General features: G+C 36.1%; 1 long non-coding RNA gene across 1 annotated transcript in view; it reads left to right on the forward strand.

Annotated features, from left to right (window-relative positions):
• The first annotated feature begins 4,463 nt into the window (after positions 1 to 4,463).
• LOC109499876 overlaps positions 4,464 to 17,988 on the forward strand; it is a 28,177-nt gene continuing 14,652 nt past the window's right edge. The window contains exon 1 of the long non-coding RNA XR_002157428.3: positions 4,464 to 4,651. This is a non-coding gene — a long non-coding RNA (uncharacterized LOC109499876). The remainder of the gene's footprint in view (positions 4,652 to 17,988) is intronic.

Below are 17,988 nucleotides of genomic sequence, written 5' to 3' on the forward strand. Positions count from 1 at the left end.
CACGTTTCAGCCAAGGTGAACTTACAAAAGTGTGAATTGATTGTGTTGCCCTTGTACTTCAGTGATTTCTCATTATTGCCAACATAAAGTTCAAGCCTCTTTACATTTAAAAGGCCATCTGTGACCTGGCACCTGCCTATGCTCTCAGTCTCTACTCTCCCTATTCTCTCCCTTGCAAGTTGGGGTATACCAGATTGAATTGCTTTTAGAACCTACAGTGTGACAGGCTGAATTCTACTGTGTTCCAGTATAATTTCCTCAGAGAAGATAACCCCGACTTCCATATTACAGCCCCCTACCAAACACACACCCTACTCCACACACTGAAGTCAGACACTCTTGCTTAGCATTTCCACAGCCCTCTGTAACTCCTCTATCAGGGTAATTACAACACTTTTCCTGTAGTTGTTTCAGCATGTCTTTCCCACAAGACTATCATAATAGTAAACATTAAATGAGTGATTACTATGGACCAGGCTCTGCTCTAAGCTTGATACACAAATTAACTCATTCAATGCTCACAAAACCTAATGAGGTACGTACTACTTTCATCTTGGTTCATAGTGGAGAAAAGTAAAGCACAGAGAAGTAAAATAATTACAAATCTCAGAAGTGGTAGAATAGGTATTTGAGGCCAGAAACTCTGCTCTTAACTCCTATAACATCTGTGAGAGAACACAGCAGTTTACACATACATTTCACAAAAATTTTTGCTTTAATTGTAAATAATTTCACAATTCATAAAGCAAAACAACAACAACAAAACCCAAAAACTTGAGCTGCTCTTGAAAAATTCATAGATTCTTCTTCACAGGGGCCCATGTTTTCTATGATCTCTACTTTCTGTTTTTCTCCCTGATAAAACTAGTTTTTTTCTATATGATACCTGCTTGGTCATTGTAGAAATTAATGTTTGTGATTATAGTTTATAAATTCCTCGGGACTAAGAATCATGCCTAACTTAGTTACCTTCAGATTTGCAATAGCAAGCAAAGTTCCTAGGCAAAATACAGGCACTGGGTAAATACTTTTTGAATGAATGAATGAACGAATGAACTGAAAAAAGACTAGTGACAGTGGAGAAAGCACATTCAGACTGGGAAAATGACACAAGTAAAGCAATTTCAGAGAGATTTTTTAATAAGAGTATTATAATTATGTTTGGAATTTTCTTAAAATCATGGGCTTCTAAAATTCCTCTAATTATGTGATTTTTTTGGCCTTAAGTAGTACTTGCTGAGAGTACGTAATGACAATTCTTAGTTGTACTCTTTGTGCACTCTTGAATTAAGATTTGAGTGTCATTACTGATTTTCATCTTTTCTCTATTACCATGTAAGCAACCCGTTGCTCAATCCATGACTGTATGGTATGTGAGTGTAGTGTGTCAGCATAAAACAATAAACAAAACCCGGAAACCTTTTTAATCAACGCCATGAAGGTGGTTCATATTGGTGTTGTGGCAAAGACTCTAAGAACTTGTTACAAAGGTTAATGATGATGTGATTTCTATTTACTGGAGAAACAGCAGGCCCTGGAGTCCTTTGTAGAAACTTGGTCTCTCTTTTCCTTCAGCATGGATTTTCTCTGCCCAGCAGAAATCAATTAATCTTTTTATGCCCAAGTTTATGCCTCTATAAACTGAAGAAAGCTCTTGCTACCTACGCTCAGAAGAATGTTCTGTTAAATAATGAAGTCATGTCTGAAAAGCGCTATATAAAAACAAAGTATTATTATGTTTTTTTTTAAATCAGAATTAGCTTGTTTTCCAGTTTCTAACTAGTCTGTAATAACTGAAGGACAGTCCAATATTTTCTTGACCCCTTTTCCTGGGTTACTCATGCAGCTCCTAGGAATGCTAATGTACACGCTTAACACTACATGTATTGTAAACGAGTTCACGCATAAACCATTGGTTTTTAAGTACAGCACAAGATATTTCTGCTAAAAAGAAAATGAGAGGAATATGCCTCACTTTCAATATTTTCAAGCTAAGCAGCATGATTTGCTCCTTTAACATGTTTAGATTCACTTTATGTAGCAAATATTTGAAAATCTCTTGTCAGGGAAGAACAAAAGGGTGATACTACTTTCTCTGAGCCAATAAAGAAACCTCTGATCTTTCAAGTAATAAAAATTTCATACAAAGCATTGACATGGGGAAAGCAGTTGTATATTGATGCAGCAAATCTTAACTAAATAACCATTTGCTTAATCGCATTAGTTTGACCTCTTCTTTTCACTGAAATACAGTACTATTTATAAAGTGCTTTCGGGTTGCAGTAAAGAACATTTGTCCACATTATGGAGTTATTCACTGGCTTCTGTGCAATCCTCAATTATTTTTAAAGTTTGAGATATTGTGGAAAACGTTGTTATGGGCTTCGTAGTTTACAAAATTCAATTACATTCTAATTTTCATGAGACAAGCTAACTTTCTTCATGCTAGGCAATATAACACAAAGTTTTCAGAGTTTTAGCCATATTGAGCCTTTATCAAAATGTGCCAGACAGGGAAAGGGACATAATAAATGTCTGAAGTGAGTAAAAGATGTTTTATCAAGATATATTTCATTTTGGTTATTTTCTTGAACTTTTTTCATTGACTCCTTATCAAATGGTCATTTACATATTGCCCTTCCTGAATCAAATTTATCGTTTTAAAATATCTTTGCCAAAAGACTTTTTCTTCCACTTTGAATATGGAGGAGGGATCTTCTTTTGGTTCTTCATCAAAAGATTTTTTTTTTTTTGGCAACTCTCCTCTCTTCAATTAACTGTGAAGAAATCTCAGGTCTGAGGAAGGGATCTCATCCCTAAGAACACCAATCCCATGTTGCTGGTAGTCTAACTGGTCTTTTGTGGCGAGGACCTGGAAAAGGAAGGAGAAGTAACGGGGTCTTGCTTAGTTTAAGACTAGTTTAAGACTGATAAGAAAGAGGATTTAAGTGCTGAATTATGTTGTAAGACAGTTAAGGAAGACTTTCAACTCGTAGGTGAAGGTGAGTACAATAGAGAGTTTCTACATGATATCAAAAACCTTCACCTTTATTTTGGAAAAAAAGGGAGGACTAAACATGTTTATCTTGAATTTGCCTATATAATTCAATCATTCCCTGGCAGGAGCTCCCCCTACTTACCAGAAGCCTCCTCACACCCAGGAGCATATGTTTTCAATTGGAAAGTGCTTGCAAAAAGACCACCTGCCAGCAAAGGGAATGTTTTCCCTCTCCCAGTGGGGGTCTTACAGACAGGTTTTGATGCAGTTAAACAGGAACAGAGCAAGAAGCCTGGAAGAATGATGCTACAGGCTAGCCTGCTTATTTAAAATTCTTTTAAATAGAGAAGGGAAATGTATAAGATATTAACATTATCATTTTTATTCTCTTTATCAGTCCTCCATCAGAATTCTGAGTCCTTTCTTCCCCATATTGCCTCTCCATGTTTCTTTGTTCAGTCACGTTTTGTGATATGACCCAATGGTTTTAACGAAATGAATAAAACACTTTAAAAGTTTCCATTTTGGGGTGTTATTACTCTAAAGCATATACAAAAATCTGTGATTATGAATGTAGATAAAAATGAATCTTACTGTTTACGCTGTGTCCATTGTATATTTAAAGTGCAGAGACAATATGGGGGCTGTTGAAGAACTACTGGCTGAAACATTTAAGTATTAAAATAAGTACTTGAACACCAAATGGCAACCTTTTGTGCACAAAGAGTAAAGTTGAAGAGGCAGGGGGAAACTAAGGAAGAGGGGAATAAAGGAGAAAAGAAATCAAATATCCTCAAAAGAGTTTAGGAACGGGGCCATTCCTTACTTATCCTCTTGGTTTCTGCCATTTTCTTTTCACACATACTCAGTCATTCTATGAGTGTAAACAGATGCTGAGAACTGGAGTTCTGGGGCTCAATAAACATTTTTTTTCTTTGTTGAATGAAAAATAAAACAGGCTGAGGAAAACTCAGCCACCATACTGGAGAGAGAAAAGGCTGTGGGTAAAGGGGCCACTACATATTTTATTTCATAAAATCAATCTCACAAGCAAATAGCTAGAAGGAGTGCTTCCTCCTCTGACATTCTTGGGAGTTCTCCCCATCCCCCCATCGGAGGGGAGGGCTTTGTATTAATCTCACAAATCCGGAGAACACAAGTAAAACAACCCATTCAGCGGTGATAGCCTTGTGTGGGGGTCTGAGTGGACTGGCCCTCATGCCAATGGTGCAGGCACATTCCACAGGGATGAAAGTGATCTGAGACACCCAGCTAGAGCTGACAAAATCTAGGAGGCAGGTGACAAAGTGGTGACATGGTCAATGATGACAACCAAAAAGCAGTTCCAAGTTAATATCACATACAGAGACTTGTGCCAGCTTCACTCTGTATCACATTGTTATGTGGTAGAAACAAACTGCAGCGAGGGGGCAAAAAAAAAAAAAACCTCATTCCACAGATCTTCACTGTTGTGTAATGAGATTACAATGCAAAGGTTTGCTACCCATGGGAGGTCTTTGAGCAATTCACCACCCAGGAACCCAAAACGAACTAGATGAACTCTGCTTAAAACAATAAGCCGAAGGTTTCTGTATTGTATTACCTCACCAGGCAAAAGTGACGAGAAGAAATGGGAATATAAGAAGGAAATAGGTAAACTTCCTATGGTTACTTTCTCATGACACATTTCTCTTGAGCATTCATAGGTCAGCACTGTTTTATAATAACCTGCTTTTAAAATAGCATGACAGAAGCATGTGTAATTTGTGTTTAGTGACCTGAGAGCAATCTTTCAGTAAAACAGTGTGGTTAAGTGCCTGCCAAGGCAACCCTTGGTCTGTAATCCTCTAGGAAATAAGGGTGGAGAGTATTCCAGAAGTATCCATTGCTTTCTCTTGTTTATTATGGGAAAATCTATTGCTTAATGTGAAATTTTTTCTCTGTCTCAGAAGCCCCACTCTACGTGCAAACCATGAGGTTCATATTTTCTTGCTCAAAAAGAGGGAAACAAACTCTTTTCCTTTTGCCAAAGCAAATTAGCATTTATGAGATTTATTTTCTTATGTATAGGTAGTAGCCCAGAACCACACCCCTCGCCAAATCTGCTTCTTGTGTAGCATGTCTCCAATGTTAGAATGAAAGAAAAAGTAGTGCTTGAAGATAAAATCTATTATCTTCTTCAAAATACTCACACTGTGGCAGAAATGGATATCAAGTTTCAGAACAAGGTGAAGGTCTGAAAAAAATCAGGTTTTTTTTTTCTCATCATCATGACTGAACTAACCTTAAATTCAACCAATTTGACCTTCTGCCTGTCACCTAGCCTTCCTGTTCCTGCCTCTCCCTTCTAATCTCCCTCCTTCCTTCCTTCCCTTGACAAATATTCATTGATGACCACTTACTCTGTGCCAGGTGGTTGTGCTAGGCTCCAAAGGTGAGAGAAAAAGAATCCAAAATGAATGAAAAGTTTTCTCTCTTACATTTCACTTTGTACACTCCTAAAATTTAAGTTTCTTCTAACAAGTATCACTTTCTTTAAGGTATCCTAAAAGAACTTTTTTTTTAATTGTTTGTAATATTTATTTATTTTTGAGACAGAGACAGACAGAGCATGAACAGGGGAGGGTCAGAGAGAGAGGGAGACACAGAATCTGAAACAGGCTCCAGGCTCTGAGCGGTCAGCACAGAACCCGACGCGGGGCTCGAACTCACGGACCGTGAGATCATGACCTGAGCTGAAGCCGGACGCTCAACCGACTGAGCCACCCAGGCGGCCCTAAAAAAACTTTTATAAAAAGTAATCATGTCATCATAAAACAGAGCTTGACAATTTTTTTCTGTGAGTCCAAACAGTAAATATTTTAGGCTTTGTAGTCCATATGGTGTCTGCTTTGTGACAGCAGCCATAGACAATACTTAGAGAAATAGGTGTGGCTATGGTCCAAAAAAACTTTATTTACAAAAACAGGTCATAGTCCATTTTTCATTTGCTGAACCCTGATCTAAAAAAATTGAGACAAGGCCCTGTACTCCAGGTAAACATAACCTAGTGATTTTTTTTCCAGTAACATCACACATGAGACATAGTAAGCATTAAATTAAATATAAGAGCACACTGATCTTAAGGAAATTATTAACCATCTCTGGGCTTTAGCCCCTGATTTGAAAATTATAACGGAAACGTAATTAGATATTCTTGAATGTTCTTTCAACTCTGAATTTTGCTTATGTCTTATCATACACCAACTCCTATCATGCAGCCAAACTTATCAAGAATAAAGGTTGCTTGCTAAAATTTCTCTGAGCAGTATGTGCAGAGAACAGGTATCTCTTGCCATTGATAGGATCTAAAGTGTGGGAGCTGGCAATCTGAGAAAAGCCAATTACGAGTCCTGCTAAACAAATAGAAATAAGCCACATTTCATTTAAGAAGCATTTTTATACACATTTTCACATACAATCCTCATTACAAGTACATTGGCTAGCAAGAATAAATATTTCCTTCACCTTTCAAATAAGAAAAGAGAGGATTAGAGAAATTAAATGATTTACCCATTGTCTTATATCTAATGCCTAGCCAGGCAGAACCTTATTCCCAGCCAAGTCCTAATTCAGAGCTCTTCAAACCATGCCAGACTTCTTCCAAAATACACACTTTGAATTACTTAAAAAACTGCAATATGAATGTGAATTGTTGGAATGGCAGCACAAAAATGACTAGTGAATTGCACCAATAAAGGTAAGTGTTTTGTAATAGAGTTCCATGAAGCAGGGAAACAAAACACAAGACAATAGAAACAACCTGTGATGAAGAAGCCACCCACAGTGCCTACAGTACCTGCAGCCCACACCAAAATACAAGTCTCACACACAAGGATGAGGCATGCAGGTCAAGGAGAGCTTTCCTGTTTAGCCCATGAAGACAGAGATACCCCCTTTTTATTTTCTGGAAGAAAGTAAAATGATAAAACTATTAATATCTTCCTAATTAAACATCTTCAAAATAAAAATACATTTACCAATTGTACATTTTTAAAAACAATATTTTTCTATTAGTGGACTCAGAGCTTTGTTTATTCCAGATGACAACAAAAAATAAAAATACATTTACAAATTGTACATTTTAAAAATAATTTTCTTCTTTTTGTGAACTTGGAGCTTTGTTTATTCCAGATGACAACAAAAATGTCAATTATTTCCAAAAAAACTGTATTTTTCATGATTTAGTTTTCACTTGTTTCTTCATGTTTTTCACACTCCATCTGGTTCTATGTATTCAATGTCCTTTTCCTTTTTGCCAAGTTCAAAAAAAAAAAGGCACATGCACTACTCTGTGTCTTCAAAGCATTTTACAAACACTACCAAATTGGAATTCTTTATGGTTTAAAATTAGCTCCTTCTTATTTTTCTCATGAGCCTCTAAAATGCCTCAGCAAATGGGTTTTCTTCTGTTGTTTCAAAAAAATTGTTTACTTAAGTAAATATTATTTGTATGTCATTCAGCATGTATTGGAACGTTTATATAGTCCAGGCTTTTAAGGAAAAAAAGATTAAGAAATGGTAAATTCTTGTTTTTATTTTTCCTGTGAAGTTTAACATTGGTTTACCACATTCTATGGGTCAAGCACTGTGTGGCTGCACTGTGTGTTGACAGAAAAGGAAGCAAATCTCTACCTTTCAGGAAATCATGATTGTGGAGCCGGTCACATGAATACCTTATTTCACTAAAGGCAGACAGATGAATGCGAGCTAACAATGAGGATATCGAGCACTAATACTTACTAAGTCCTTATTATGTGCAAGGCATTTTCTAACAGATCCTCACACAATTAACTCAATTAATACAACTACAGGAAACAACAAAGTACTCTGAAGTTATGGTATGGGAGATAGAAATTAATTTCAACTGTTTGACTAATTGGCCAAGTTTGTAGGCATTTTAAAGGGTTCTCAAACCATTTTTCTTTTATTCCTTCACACAATGGTCTTATTAGCTATGTTTATGCCACATTTTTCTTCCCCCCCCCCCCATTTAAATGTATAGTTCACTAAAATCCCCTGCTATGGGCTGAATAGAGTCCCTGTCCAAAATATTCATATGGAAATCCTAACCCCCAGTGATTCTATTTAGAGATAGGGCCTTTAAAGAGGTAATTAACTTAATCTGAGGTCATTAAAGTGGGCCCTTATCCAACATTAACAAGTGTCCTTATAGGAAGAGAATATTTGGTCACAGACGGGTACAGAGGAAAGACCATGGAACACGGAAGATTGCTACCTACAAGCCAGGAAGAGAGACCTCAGATGAAACTAGCTTTGCTGACACTTTGATCTTTGCTTTGTAGCCTCCAGAACCATGAGAAAATAAATTCGTATTGTTTAGGCCACCCAATCTGTGATGCCCTGTTAAGGCAGGCTGATCAGACTAAGTTGTATATGTTTCTAACATGACTTTTCATCATATTTACTATTTTATTTATGTCTTGTATTTTTAAATGTTTTTATTTATTATTTTGAGAGAGGGAGAGAGAGAGCAAGCAGGGGAGGAGCAGAGAGAGAGGGAGACACAGAATCCAAAGCAGATTCCAGGCTCCAAGCCATCAGCACAGAGCCCAAAGTGGGGCTTGAACCCACAAACTGTGAGATCATGGCCTAAGCCGAAGTAGGACTTCTAACCTACTGAGCCACCCAGGCGCCCCTATGTCTTGTATTTTTGAAATAACCCTTTGTAAAAAGGACATAGCATCTAAAAATTAAAATTGAAGGGAGGAAAACGAGACCGCATAATGGCATTACCAGGCCATCAATACGTTAAGTGACCTTAACCCACTCCCATGGAAAGGGCAGTTAGAGTCACAGGTGATCTAGATGTATCATCCCAGCCCTGATGGTAGAAACAAAAGCTTATTTGTCCTTTAAAAAGTGTAAATAACAAATAGATAAAATTCACACACCATAAGAGAGCATTTATTTAAGAGTTGGGAAAAGAAACCAGATGGTCTCCTGTCCTTTTCCACTCTCTATTCTTAATGGTAGTTCCTATGATTTTGAAGACTGTGTGCATTTTTCTAAAACATTACAATTAGTTGTTAGAGTGGCACAGACCAGGAAAATAAATACTTTGAGAAAGATTGTATAGAACCCAAAATCACATAAACTATTAGAATTATTTTTTAATTCGGAGCACCTACTGGGGCAGGAGGGAGCGATTAAAGGTCATTCTTGTTTACCTTGGACTCTCCGGGTCTTCAAATTAAACATTCTCATAGCCTAGATTCTGAGATTTGGGCCTGCACAGAAAGTACAAAATATATCTGCTTAGAATTCAGAGGCTTCTTTGACGAAAAATATTATTAATAGGTAATATTATACTGCTTATTTTTTCTATGTCAAGCCCCCCTGCTCACTATGAACAACTACTGCTTCTCCTGCCTCTTCCTTGGCAGAGGTTTCAACTCCTACCCTCTGTCCCTGATAACTTACTTGCAAGGCACAGAATACAGTACAGTTCTGAAACATGCCCGAAAGGAAACACTGTGCATGTGTGTGTGAGTGTGCGCGCGTGTGTGTACATGTGTGCCTCTGTTGCTTTCACTTGCCTGGAACATTTTAGCTCCTTTCCTCTCCTTTTTAAATTTTTTAAAAAATTTTTTTCCTCTCCTTTTTAAAAATTTTCCTGGAGAATATGTTTTTAATTATTATTAATTATAAACTTTTTTGAGTTATAATAGACCATAAAAGTACAAACATTCAAAATTTATTTTTTTTTAATTTTTTAATTTATTTATTCATTCAAGTTAGTTAGCATACAATGTAGTACTGGAATCAGGAGTAGAACTCAATGATCAATCACTTACATATAACACCCAATGCTCATCCCAACAAGTGTCCTTCTTAATGCCCATTACCCTTTACCCATCCCCTCACCCACCTCCCCTACAACAACCCTCAGTCTGTTTTCTGTATTTAAGAGTCTCGTGGTTTGCCTTCCCCTAGGTTCATTTGTTTCTTAAATTCCACATATGAGTGAAATCATATGATGTCTGTCTTTCTCTGCCTGACTTATGTCACTTAGCATAATATCCTCTAGCTCCATCCACGTTGTTGCAAATAGCAAGATATCATTCTTTTTGATTGCCGAGTATATGATATACATATGTGTGTGTATATGTGTGTGTGTGTATATATATATGTATATATATATATATGTATATATATATATATGTAATATATATTCATCAGATGGTGGACATTTGGGCTTTTTCCATAATTTGGCTATTGTCGATAGCACTGCTATAAACACTGGGGTGCATGTGCCCCTTTGCATCAGCATTTTGTATCCTTTGGATAAACACCTAGTAGTGCAGTTGCTGGGTCGTAGGATAATTCTATTTTCAATTATTTGAGGAACCTCCATGCTGTTTCCAGAGTGGCTACACCAGTTTGCATTCTCACCAACAGTGCAAAAGTATTCCCTTTTCTCCTCATCCTTGCCAACATCTGTTGTTTCCTGAGTTATTAATTTTAGCCATTCTGACAGGTATGAGGTGGTATCTCATTGTGGTTTTGATTTGTATTTCTCTGGTGTTGAGTGACATTGAACATCTTTTCATGTGTCTGTTAGCCATCTGGATGTCTTCCTTGGAAAAGTTTATTCGTGTCTTCTGTCCATTTATTCACTGGATTATTTGTTTTTTGGGTGTTGAGTTTGATAAGTTCTTTATAGATTTTGGATACTAACCCTTTATCTGATATGTCATTTGCAAATATCTTCTCCCATTCCGTTGGTTGCCTTTTAGTTTTGTTGATTATTTCCTTTGCTGTGTAGAAGTTTTTTATCTTGATGAGGTCCCAATAGCTCATTTTTGCTTTTATTTCCCTTGCCTCTGGGGACATGTCAAGTAAGAAGTTGCTGCAGCTGAGGTCAGAGGTTCCTGCCTGCTTTCTCCTCTAGGATTTTGATGGCTTCCTGTTTCACATTTATGGCTTGCTTCCATTTTGAATTCATTCTTGTGTATGGTGTAAGAAAGTGGTCCAGTTTCATTCTTCTGCATGTCTCTGCCCAGGTTTCTTAACACTATTTGCTGAAGAGACTGTCTTTTTTCCATTAGATACTCTTTCCTGCTTTGTCAAAGATTGGTTGGCCATACATTTCTGGGTCCATTTCTGGGTTCTGTATTTTGTTCCATTGATCAGTGTGTCTGTTTTTGTGCCAGTACCATACTGTCTTGATAATTACAGCATTGTATTACAGCTTGAAGTCTGGAATTGTGATATCTCCAGGTTTGGTTTTCTTTTTCAACATTACTTTGACTATTCAGGTTTTTTTCTGATTCCATACAAATTTTGGAATTGTTTATTCTAGCTCTGTGAAGAATGCTGGAGTTGTTTTGCCAGGGAATGCACTGAATGTGTAGATTGCTCTGGGTAGTATAGACATTTTAACAATATTTGTTCTTCAAATTCATGAGCATAGAATGTTTTTCTTTGTGTTTTCTTCAATTTCTTTCCAAAAATTTCTACAGTTTTTGGTGTACATATTTTTAAAAATTAATTATCTATTTAATCTCGATTTACAAATTTATTGCTCTGAAGTTGATTTTTTTCCTATAATTTTTCAATCTGTTATGTATTGTCCTTGTTTCCCTTTTCATGTCTACAATTATCTGTACCTTTTTATCTTGATCATATTTACTAAAGTATCATATTAATCTTTTCAAAATACTATTTTTTGTTTTTATTCAATTTTTCATTTTTTATTTTCTAGTTAGTTGGTTTATGCTTTCATTTACATTAATCCTTTTTTCTATTCTGTTCATTTTGTTCTGTTTTCCTTGATTCTTGTCTTAAAAGCATAGATTATTTATTTTTAATACTCTTTTTAAATAGATACACTTGGAGCACCTGGGTGGCTCAGTCAGTTAAGCGTCCAACTTCGGCTCAGGTCAGATCTCACAGTTCGTGAGTTTGAGGCTCTGTGCTGATAACCTATAGCCTGCTTCAGATTCTGTCTCCATCTCTCTGCCCCTACCCTGCTCACACTCTGTCTGTCTCTTTCTTTCTCTATCTCTCAAATATAAAAATAAATAAATAGATAGATAGATACACTTAAGTTCATACATTTTCTTCTCAATTTTGCTTCATATTCCAGTAGATTTGTTATATAACACTTCACTTATTTATTTAGCTCTGAATAGTTTACAAGTTCCATATTGATTTGCACTTTAACCTCATAGTTATTTGGTTGTGTGTATGTGTTTGTACACACGTATGTGTTTAATTTCCTCATATATGGAGATTTTTTGAGTAGCTGAATTTCTTGTAATTGTTGATGAATAAGTAAATGCAGCCTGTATAATATCACCTTTATGGAATTTGCTGACATTTTCATTGTGGTGTAACGCATGATAAATTTTTGTGGCTGTAGTCTGTGTGCTTGAAAATGATATTAGTTTTGCATGCATGGTACAGGCTTCTTTGTACAGCTACTCAGCAGGCTGGTTAAGTGCATTACACAACCCCTCCATACCCCTTCTTATTAGTGGGTGGTTTCTTGGTTGGTTTCTGTGAGAAGGATGTTCAGCCTCTCACTGTGATTATGAATTTGCCCACTTTACTCTGTAGGGCTATCGGTGTTTGCTTTACATAGTCCCCTTTGTGGTGCTCCAGCTAACCAACTTGTTGGTTGCCCACGCCTGTGGGCTGTAATATCTATGACTGAGGTGATGAAGCAGGCTTGCTCCTTCTCACGTTCAGTGACAGAAGTTCTCTTGCACATTTTGCATTCTTTTTCTTTCAGGATTTCTTTATATGTTCTAGTTCCCCGAGAGTGTTTTCTTGGTTTTGAGCATCACACATGTATAAAGTTGGTTTTTAGCTTTCATATGGATTTGGTGAAAGATGTGGAAGGAGAGGCAAAATAAAGCATTCGTTCATTTCAATCCTTTCAAGATCGAGTTCAAGAGTTACTCTAAAATGCCTTTGATGGCCTTTCTCTTCCATTACTCCAGGCTCCCCTCTGATCATGCCACTCTTTGTCCCAACTTTGCAATGCCACCAATCTTGTTTCAGTTTCTCAACACAGAAAGATCTTTCCAGACACAAGACTTTTTTACACATTGATTTTCTCTGCATGGAATTTCCATTTGCTCTATAATTTACCTATTAACCATACCTATCCTTCAGGAATCGGGTTCTATGGCACTTACTCAGAAACTTGCTGAATAATCTAATATAACTCAGTTCTACTTTCTTCCAGTACCTACACTTTTTTCAGTAGTATATTTCAAAATCTTATTCTTTTTTAGAGAGAGACAGAGAGAGAGAGTGGGGGAGAGGGGCAGAGAGAGAGAATCTTAAGCAGGCTCCATGTTCACCATTAATGACCAACACAGGGCTCTATCCCACAACCAAGCTGAATCAAGAGTCAGACCTGAGCTGAAATCGGAGTCAGATGCTCAACCGACTGAGTCATGCAGGCAACCCCCAATCTCTGATTGTTACTTGTTTATTTCCTCTTCCCAATTAGTTTCAAACCCTAATTGTACAGAGACTATATCCATTTGTTCCTCACTATATTCCTATGCAGAGACAGGACCAGCAATATAGTAGGTATCAGAAGAATGTTTGTTGAATGAATGAGTGCATATTGCCCTCAAATAGTAGCACATTTAAGATTGAGGAAGGATCACAAGCACTAATAAAGTTAAAATTCCACATAGGATGCATTCCATCTTAAAGAGATGCACTTACTCTGAGAACTTAAGAAAATCATAAAAGCTACGAGTTATAAAGTGCCAGGAATTTTATATTCATTATAGCTAATCTTTACAATAACACTTACATGTACAGGGGAGTAAATTGAAGATTTGGGAAATTAACTTATTCAAGATTGAGTTATCCATAATAGCAGAGCTAGGATTCAAAACCAGATGTGTTTCTTTCTAAAACTTGTCCTTTCTTTACGTTATCATTCTATGCACCATTAGGTAACATTTGGTAGTCTAAGAAATAGTATTAATTTTATTTTGAAAGCAATTTATTTAAGGAAATAAAGTGATATTTTCAGCTTTAAACCTAGATAAGTAAGGCAAATATAAAATGTGATTATCAATTTAGACTCAAAAAAATTTAAATAGCTAAATAAACACTCAAAGATATCCCTGCAGACTAGGTCTTTAGATTCTTGGGGCAAAACCTCTCTAACAAATTTTATTGAGTTCAATTTACCAAAGTGAATAGGCATGACCACAGGATTTAATGGGAAAATATAAGTACCAGTTTTTATTTCTCCATTAAGGCCATGTGGATGGGCTACATTTAATACTTTCCTCAGTTATTTCCATGCATTAAAATAACAGCTCAAGCCAATTTGGGCCAGTTTTGTCACATAAAGCTGATAAACATCTGAATAATTAGATCAAATATCTGGACGATTGGTGACATCTGTAATTGAACTTTTGGAACACTTGAGTATTCTAGAAACAAAATAAGAGATAGCTTTGCCTTACTCACTAAGACTAGAGTGAGAAAATAAATAGTTGTCTTTAAAACATTTATGCACCTGCCTAATATCCTAAATGTGTCTCATAAGGAGATGAACATGATGTGTGTGTGTGTGTGTGTGTGTGTGAGAGAGAGAGAGACAGAGAGAGAGAGAGAGACAGAGACAGAGACAAAGAGTGTGTTTACATTCTTATCATCCCTAGAGGGGATTTGTTTATTTAGTTTCTGCAGCTGAATATTAAAACAAAAATGAAGAGAACAACTTGGAAAGATTTTTATAAAAAAATAGATTCACTCCACCCTTATTACAGCATTATTTTTACTTAGCAAGTTTTATAATAGTTTTGCAATAGAAGCAATAAAGAAAAGGTATAAAAATCTAGAACCTAATAAATTACAAAATTTCAGAAAGAAAAACCTCAGTAATGTTTAAAATATCAATATAAAATATACCCACTAAGAAAAATATGAGATGACAAAACCTTTGAAATAAACACATAAAAGGAGAAACTGAAATACCTTTGAGTGTCTCATGTAAAACCCAACACCTCAATTATTACAATAAAATATGCCAAAAAGCTTACAATATAAGAATTAGCAATTGTCTTAACTTAATTTTCCTCATATTGAATTAAAATAACTTATATTTTGTTTTCCTAAAATACTGCTTTTGTAAATTTATTTCATTCATCTGTTTGAATTTTATTCACTTTTGAAGGTATTCATTCACAGTATAAAGAAGACCCCTGTATCTTCCCTATGTGGGGCATATATGAATAGTATTCATTAGGTTTGTTGGAAACAAATAGAAACAAGCATAAAATGGCAATTAAGATCATGGGTCTGCAGCTAAATATTTATCTATTTAAATCACACATGCAAAAGACATATAATCCATGCATAAAAGATGCCTCTAATTTCTTTTTGGAGAGTTTCTTTCTATCAGAAAAGTTAGTTAATCTATCTGTGCCTCTGTGTGCCTCACTGACAAATAAAAATAACGATATAACAATAACACAATAATGTCATTTAGAAATTAAATTAGGTAGTATACACAAAGCAATAGCACCTGACAGTGAGAAAATGCACAAAGCCATCAGGAAGGAAAATAATTCACTGGTGTATTTCTAGTAATAGTTTTGCAAATTGGGCTTTATAAACATATACTGAAAGTTCCAGTGTACGTAGAGCCATCTCTTTCACAGAGACAAGAATGGAAGGAATTTAAGCAAAAGACCACAAGGAAGAAGATGCAAGGAATAAAGAACAGGAAATTGTATTTTTTTCTGTAGTGCTAAGGGCAAAAAAAAAAAAAAAGGAAAAAACACTAATCTTTGTGATGTGCTGCCCTGAACATTTTACAAACTTGATCTTCATGCCTTGATATCTTGTTTTTTCCCCCACACTTATGTCATGAAACTCAATGATCATTACAAATCAACCCTTTCTCTGGTTTCATCTTCAATGTCCCCCTCTCCTTGTTTCCCATTCAGTATTTGACAAAATAGTTTGACCTCCACCTCTCTCCATTCCTTTTGCTTAGAGAGTATGACAGCATATGGATTTTTTTCCTTTATTCATTTCTCCTCCCACTCTTCTTTCTCCTTGCATGGTATTTTTTTTCTTTCTTCCGCACCGCTTCTTGGACATTTTCCAAGGTTTTTTTACACTAGATAAATGCAATACGGTGAAACACCAACCCCAGTATCTGATATATGAAAAGTGGTCAACAAATGTAAGTTCCCTTTGTTCCCTGACACTTCTTTTCCCAGTGATGTCATCAGTGTTCCTGACTTCAGTAATCACTTCCATATAGATGAGGCTTAAATTTCTGTTTTCTACTGACTTCTCTCCTCAGATCTACTTTTCTGTTCCTACCTACCTGCTGAATGACCCGCTATTAATCTCAATTCTTCCTTTCCCTGCTCTTGTCCACATATCACTACCCCCACTTCTGCGCAAATCCTCCAACTTTTTATTGTCCGGGTCATTTATTTTGATCATTCTCAAAATATCAGAGATAACTTTCTTTGTTCTCACTTTTAAAAGTCACTGGGTCTTAGAGGATCTATATTCAAAATATCTAACACACTCATGTCCTTTTCTAAATTCTCAATATCACCTTACTAGTTTGACTGTAAGCATTCACACTCAGGCAATTTAACAGACTGAAGAACATCTCATTCCAAATCTCTACTCCCAATAATTTGTTGTCACTAATGATACATTAATCTTTCTATAAACGTGCCTGGAGTATTTATTTGATTATGATAATTCTTTTTAAAAAAACACTTTAAACATTCTCCCATATTCAAACTCAATACCTTTTGTAGTAGTTATCAATTTATGTTTGTAGACTTATCTCTAATGATTTTAATTCTTACTCTGTGTTATAGCAAAGCTACATGACTAAGAGCTCCCTGCTTCTGCCTTGTCCTTTCTTACCCTGTCTTCTTCCATATGAGATTTTTTTCCCCCACAGTCATTGCTGATTGTCATTGAACCTATAATGTAAGACTCAGAGTATGTATCATTTTCTTAAATGAGTGACCCTATTCAATTCTAAGGCTTCAACAACAGGAAACATATATAACACAGCTTTTTGTTGTTTAAAGTCTCTACCATAATGCTCCGCATCTTGTAAGTAAAATATATCTGATGAGTGTAGGGACATATTTGTCCTTAAGCATATATGTATGCTATCACTGTGTTCTAGAATAAAGCCCTTCGAGAAGAAGGGGCTTTGTCTTATATTTCATGTTTCGTTTCTCCACAGTTCCCAGAATATTCCAGAAACACCTAAAAGAAGGGAAATAAATGTGACTTTATTTTGGTTGTTGGTTTTGAAGAGAGCAGATAGTTATATCTCTCAGATTGAAATATGAAATAACCACTAGCGTGGTCAGAAGGAGCCATTTCCAGAGGCCTAATTTGAATGATCAGAAATGCAATTTCAGCAACAGGAGCAGGAACCACTGTAACCACAACCAGATTGGAGCAAAATATGATAGGTCTTGCCCTCAAAAAAACTCAGCACTTGTGATTAAAAAAAAAAAATCTAAATAGGCCAATAAGAGAAATGGTTGGAGAGGAGAAAGGAGTCACTTAGTGCTGCTGATGACTTCTTCATCAGCGGATGGAATGTGGGGGATTCTGAACTGCAGCTAGTGCTGATAGGGGCTTAAATATTCATGTCAGCCTTTCAAGAAGGGATCCACTAATACTTCCCCCCCCCCATAATTTTAGAGATGAATACAAGTAAGTAAACGGGAAAGAAGATTTCCATTTTCTGGCACACTGAATACAAATGCTGTCGTTGTGTTTTGATAGCAATCTAGGGAAATGTCTCCACTCGCTCTTATCTTGGTAATAAGAAGCTTTTATGAGGTGATTGACAATTCATTTTTTTAGGATTTATTTTTTCCATTTTCTTCCCTTTTTATTCTCGTTGGGTATTTAGTCCCTGACCAGTTCTACAAAAATAA

The sequence above is a fragment of the Felis catus genome, chromosome B2 (assembly GCF_018350175.1).
Source record: "Felis catus isolate Fca126 chromosome B2, F.catus_Fca126_mat1.0, whole genome shotgun sequence".
Classification (NCBI taxonomy): domain Eukaryota; kingdom Metazoa; phylum Chordata; class Mammalia; order Carnivora; family Felidae; genus Felis; species Felis catus.